At 40.8% G+C, this 6,128-nt stretch overlaps 1 long non-coding RNA gene across 1 annotated transcript; it reads right to left on the minus strand.

Annotated features, from left to right (window-relative positions):
* Positions 1-2,727: 2,727 nt before the first annotated feature.
* On the minus strand, positions 2,728-5,327 carry LOC125330609. The gene is made up of 2 exons (XR_007205637.1): positions 4,796-5,327; positions 2,728-4,656 (listed from the first exon to the last, which is right to left on the minus strand). It is a non-coding gene; the product is annotated as an uncharacterized LOC125330609 (long non-coding RNA).
* Between the last annotated feature and the right edge of the window lie 801 nt (positions 5,328-6,128).

Below are 6,128 nucleotides of genomic sequence, written 5' to 3' on the forward strand. Positions count from 1 at the left end.
AAGAAGGCTCTGTTACTGAGAATTTGAAAAACAAGTTGAAGGTAGTGCGGAGTTATACTACAAGAAGTTGTCAGTCAAGGCTTACTGTGTCTTCCAATTTTTTTTTAGAATAGCCAAAAAAGCTGGAAGGTCTCCAACTGTGTCATTCTGTTATGGAGGAAAGGAGTCTTTGGAGGGTTCACATTCATTTGATTCAAAACAAGCCCCCAGAATTCACTTATTCCCAGAAGTATGAGTGCTGTTAATTCACTAAGCTTACTTACAAGGCAAAGGATTTGCTATTACACATCCCACATGAAAAAGAAAAAAAAAAAATCAGCCTCTTTCAGCTGCTTAAGTTTGTAGCACAGATTGCTGCACTTACAGAGTTTCCAAGCTCGGGAAGCAGGCTTGCTCAGGAAAACACGGCAGCACGTGTTTAGTTTTAAGCATATGCTCTCCAAGTGCCACTGCACTCATACACATGACTGACAGAAGACTTCAGTGTAGACTTGTGTGTTCCTCTGAATCCAGGCCAGAGGTACTTGAACAATTCCATAAAGTCATTTTATGTGTTCCTCTGATGAGAAAAGTGTTTTCTTACTATATATCAGGCTCTTTTTGTCTACGTATGCAAGTATGTCACAGATGAAGTGACAAAACTTTGCAGCATCTGCCGTGCTAACTAAACAAGGTAGAGGCATGTATGGTACCAGGCTTGCTTTAATTCAGGCATACTTAATTTTTTCTGGAAGGCAACAGCAGGCACTACCATGAAGTTTTCTATGCATTAATAACTACAGTGAAAGAATGCTCAATGTCTACAGCTGCCTACAGGCTTCAGGAACACTTGGTCACCCAATATGTATTTTAGGCTCCCCATAGGTGCAGAGAGCTTCATTTGTAGAGTTCAGAGCTGTAAGTAGTCAAAATGAACCTACAATATGTTTCAGTTCTAGATGTAACTCACATACCAGCAAACACCAGAATTTACACCAGTATGAGGGCAGTACAAAATATCTGCCATTCTAGCTGATCCTGCTTATTTGTCATAATTTTGGCATTCAGAGGAAGACAAACCCTAATACGCTAAAACACATGTACCACATGGGTATATACATAGGCGAATAAAGTTAGAGAAGACCCTAATATTTCTCAGCAGGCGTTTAATCAGAAGTAGACCTTCTTGCAAACCAGTCTGAGATAGCTACAGTACTAATTCACAAAGGCTGAGTGGAAACTACAACATGCCTGCATTTCAGTGAAGCCCTTCATAGTGTATCTCAAAATGCTCAAACTAAATGCAAAGTGGACACCTCCCCAAAAACAGCCCACGCACATCAGCTGCAATGTGTTACAGAGGGCCACAAGAAACAGCCAAAAGTAGGGGAACTAAAGCAAGATCCACAGTCTAATTTGTTTTAGCATGTTTCTTACCAGCAAAGAAGAAGGAACAAGAAGGTTCTTAGTAAGATCACCAGATGAGTGATGTTAATTCAGAACACCAGTAAGCAGAAAGAGAGGAAAAAAACCCTACAAATCAAAGCCAATTAATGAATCCTTCTCTTCTTGCAATGCTAAAATTTTTAAAGTTCAAGGCACTTATTAGCATGTAGAACTGAGTCTTGCTGCCACAAACAGCCTCTCCAACTCCATTTCCTATAGCGTGACAGCCCCTTGCCTGGGCTAAGTCCTCATTATGGTGCCTTGTAACGCTCTCCTTCCCCCCCCCTTCCTTCTCCAGTGCTTATCCTGGAGCATTCTGGTTATCTCAGAGGTGTAAATCATACTTCACAGCCCAAGGCTCACCATGAATGGAGTTATTTTGGCTCTCCTATTCCTGTTTCACACACAGAAAAGCAGAGGTGGCTGTAAAGGAGACTGACAACGTTACAGATCAGAGGCTTCTGTGAGCTCTGAAAGCACTGCACAGACACTGGTTTCATACACAGAAGACAGAATGGGGTGGATAATTCTCACCTTAACTGTCTCAGAAATTTCACATCATGATATGTGTGCCATTTATCCCTACCCTCACCACCCTCACAACCTTCTGTTTTCAGAGGCAGCCAACACATTATTCTATTGAGGCATCAAAACTGCAGTGCCTTGTCATGTTTCCTTCTGCTGAGGGAAGGAGATGTACCTTTTAACCCTCCTTCTCTCTGCACACCACTGTTTCAGATAGGGCTCTTGCTTGTCCTACAAAGCTGGCATTCAACTCCCAAGGCTGCATACTAGTCTTGTACACTTCTTATACACTTCCAAACCCAAAACTTCTCCAGTTCCAGTTAGTTCACTGGATAGTCAGGAGGGCAGAGGGATGTGAATGCACTGAAGGTTCAGAAACACTGCCGTGGCTTTTATCCTCTCTCCTACATTACTCACAAGATCTCCTGGGCAGGGATGGACAGGCTTTGACACACAGAAGAAAGAAAGCCAATAATGCCACCAACGTGTCCTGTGGCTAACATTGACAGAGAGACATTTTTACTACTGCATAGAGATAGGACAGGAAAAAGCCTCATCTTGTTGGCACACACACACACACAGAGGCATGCACAATGTAAAACTGTTTGAAGAGCTTGCAGTCTTCTTAAGTGAGTTGTGAATGTTTCCAAAAAGCCTAAATGCCAGACAATGGCAGCACATTACTAAAGAATGTTTAAAGGATTTAGGCTGATCTGATAATTGCTTGGTCAGATAAAAGCAGAACCTGCTCACAGAAATAAAGGACATGGGTTTGAATGAAGTTTCAAAGAATTATCTTTAATTTTTAAGATGGTATATCGTACACTGCAAAGAATAAAAAAACACTACAAGACAAAACCAGTAAAAGATCATCTGTCAGGAGAGCAAATCCACATTTACACAGCCTTTCAGAGCACAAACAGCCAGAACTCTGTGTTGGAAAGAGTCAGTCTGCCCATTTGCTCCAAGCCCTCACAAGCCATTCAACTCGGATTGATTTCAATTTCACATACTCCAAAGTCAGGAGCATGATGTGAACACAGATAACTTGAACTTTCATTTTTCCACTCCAAACTCTGTAGATGAAGCAGCCAGGACACGCATAACATAGACGAAACGCTGATTTGTGCAAGATCTGCAGCTCTAGTCTTCTTACTATAGTCAAAACCATTTAACTTGGACTTGGATGAATCGAGCAAAAGTACATCTGTGAGCATTTTCTGGCCTGTTGAAATGCTTGTGTTCATACCTTTCCACATCAGTGTTCTGCACATATCTCACCCCCACATTTAGACAACAGGAGTGGCCTCTGCCTCAGATGGCCGCTGTCTGACCAGCAAATCCTTGAAGGCTGAGGAAGTACAACTGAGAAAGTATCACCTTATTCTTATTATCTTTCTTTGGCACAGCCATCAGAGACAGAGCACTCTGAGCTGAGTCAACACCTATTTCTACAAACATTCATGCTGGTAAGTGGGAAGCAAATTTTAGTTTTATGAGAAGTAGTTATGCATAGCATCAACCTCCCTACTTGCACATACACCAGAAACACTTATCACATCCCACTAGGAAACAGGAACAACATCTGATCACTCAGCCCAGAATGAATACTTATACAATCTTTTTCTGAATATTGACAGAATTAAAAATCTACACATCCCTAAAACTGTCCATACATAATCATGAACATTACACACTTTAGAAAAACCAAATCCTTAATCTTGTAATTCCACTAGCAGGAAAAGAAAAGTTAATACATACATGGAAATTTATTTCGCCCACTTTGGCTTTGTCTGCATACTAACTAGGAAAACTCAGAGCCTACATACCACCTGAAAATGATTACAGTGCTCAGAGAGCCCTCTGAGCAGCCACAGGCTCTGTAATGCAGCCCCATGTGTTATGTATCCAAGCAGTTACACACAAGATACAAGTGAAAACCATTAATGGGAGACCTTGGCTGAGGCAGGATGCAAGTTAAAGGCTCAGAAGATGAACACGTGTGCTATCGGAGCAGTGTGTCATAGCACATCCAGGATATCACTGAGCACTTAAGTTCTGTTCTTTTATATTAAGCACAGCAATATGTTCTATGTCAGAACTCTGATTTTTTTTCAATACTTATTAGGCAGGAGAAAAATGAGTAAGTCAGATGGCAGTCTAATGTGTTCAGTACAACTCTGAGCAAAGCTTGTGCAATATTTTAGCAAATATTTACTGCAGACGCAGAGAAGCCCTTCCGCTGTTAGGTTTGTGATCAGCTGTAGTTACCATTCTCTATAAATGAAATGTACACTTCAATTAGAAGCTAGTGAAGAATAAATACATGCAAAACATGGACAAGGCAAGGACTCTAAACTCACTCTGAATACACGACCTGTTTTTCCAGTAGATGCATTTTAATTACATTTTGCAGATGTTTTTTCAATCTTTTGCCATAGCATATGAAATTAATTTTTGAGGGGAGGGAATGCAAGAGGAGCTTTTCTATATTTGCATGTTAAATAGTATTTGTTGGTCTAGGCAAAATGCATTCTGCTATTCCAGGGAGGCACTTCCCAGGCATACCACACTCCAGTTCCCAGGTCTGAAGGACTCAGAAGCAACAGCATTCCACTGGAATGGGTATGTGCATACACAAACTTGTCCTTGGTCTTAAATTCAGGGTCTCACTGAAGGATGGATTCCCATTCCTCTTGCACCGAACTGGAAACAAAAGCCAAAAATGTCCACTTTTCACTCTCATTTTAAAGTTTATAAGATTTCTCCAAAACTTAGAAAATATATATTCCAGCAACAAATGGATTGTGGGAAAATAAAAGAAAGAAACTTCATCTTCCATTACCTATTTTAAGCAACACTCTGATTTACTGTGAGGGCAATGGTCAAACAAGATAAATGTGTAGATCTTCGCTTGAGATCTTGGCAGCAGAGACAGTCCGGTGAGTTTTGCAGAGTATTTTGGTTTAAGGAGTTCAAAGAATACTTTCTTCTTCAAAGTCAAATTTCACCACTGCTGGCTGGGTCATGTTCCACTTCTTACTTCAGTTCCTATCCTCGATGAACTCCTGGTAAGGATCTTGCTTTGAAACCGCTTTCTTCGAGCGTACATAACCAAAAAAGACAGTTAATGCCAGGAAAGAGTAAAACAACATGACAAAGAGGATGAAGAAATAGGCATTGTCATATGGTTTGTATTGTGGCTCTTTTTGTTCTGTAGTATTTTTCCTTGTGTCCAGGTTCCTTTCTAGAAGTTGCAGAACACATTGCGAGATGAGAGCAGCTAAAGCTGTTTGGTTCATTTTGGGGAATTAAAAAGCGTGTCAGAAAATAGAGGGGAATGAGCATCGAGGGGCCCCAAGCGATGCTTCATTGAAGTGGGGCTCTGTCCACCAGCTCTGACAGAGTTGGGTCTGGCCTGGAACCATTTCCTCTTTTGGTAAGGAATGCTGTTAAGCACTTATTGGGTCTCAGTCATTTGATAATAAGGCATTTGGCTGATAAGCCTGCCTTGTCTGTGAAGTCTATTAATAATAACAATAATAGAACAATAACAAATCCTTGAGACACACATCTGCCAGGCAGTTTAAAATGTGTGATTTAATTTTTTATTCCCCCACCCCCACAATATTTGGACAACAAATCTGCTCAGGTTACTCGGTGAAATGACTTTAAAAGCACTACTGTGATGTGATGGGGATTTAGGGGAAGAAGAAAAAAAATATGGTGTTTCAGACAGCCGCTATCTACAAGCTGAACATGAAAACTTAAATTTGAACTCAAATTTGACAGCCTTGGAACTTAGGTGGAAAGTCGAAACTTTTAATGTGACTGCATTAAGCATTAGGACTGGCCGTCTGTGGCTGTGTGCTGCCAAAAAATACGTGCCACACTGGAAATATGCAAGAGAGCAATATCCAAACAGAAAAGTACTGCTTATGAAGTTGTTCTGGAATATGAAACCTTTGACTGCCACTGACAAGTGGACTACACAGAATATTTTCAGACCAGGAGCAAGGAGGTTAAGTCTTCTCCAGTGTGGTTTGTCACAGGTCATGTCTACTTGCATGATAATAGCAGAGCAGTGCTCCGAGGATTCCTGCTTCCTATTGTGTTTTACAGGCTAGGTCACTCTAAAGTAAATTGTTGTTTTACAAAGTAGTGAAACCTTATCTTGC

This window comes from Corvus hawaiiensis, chromosome 10 (genome assembly GCF_020740725.1).
Source record: "Corvus hawaiiensis isolate bCorHaw1 chromosome 10, bCorHaw1.pri.cur, whole genome shotgun sequence".
Taxonomy (NCBI): domain Eukaryota; kingdom Metazoa; phylum Chordata; class Aves; order Passeriformes; family Corvidae; genus Corvus; species Corvus hawaiiensis.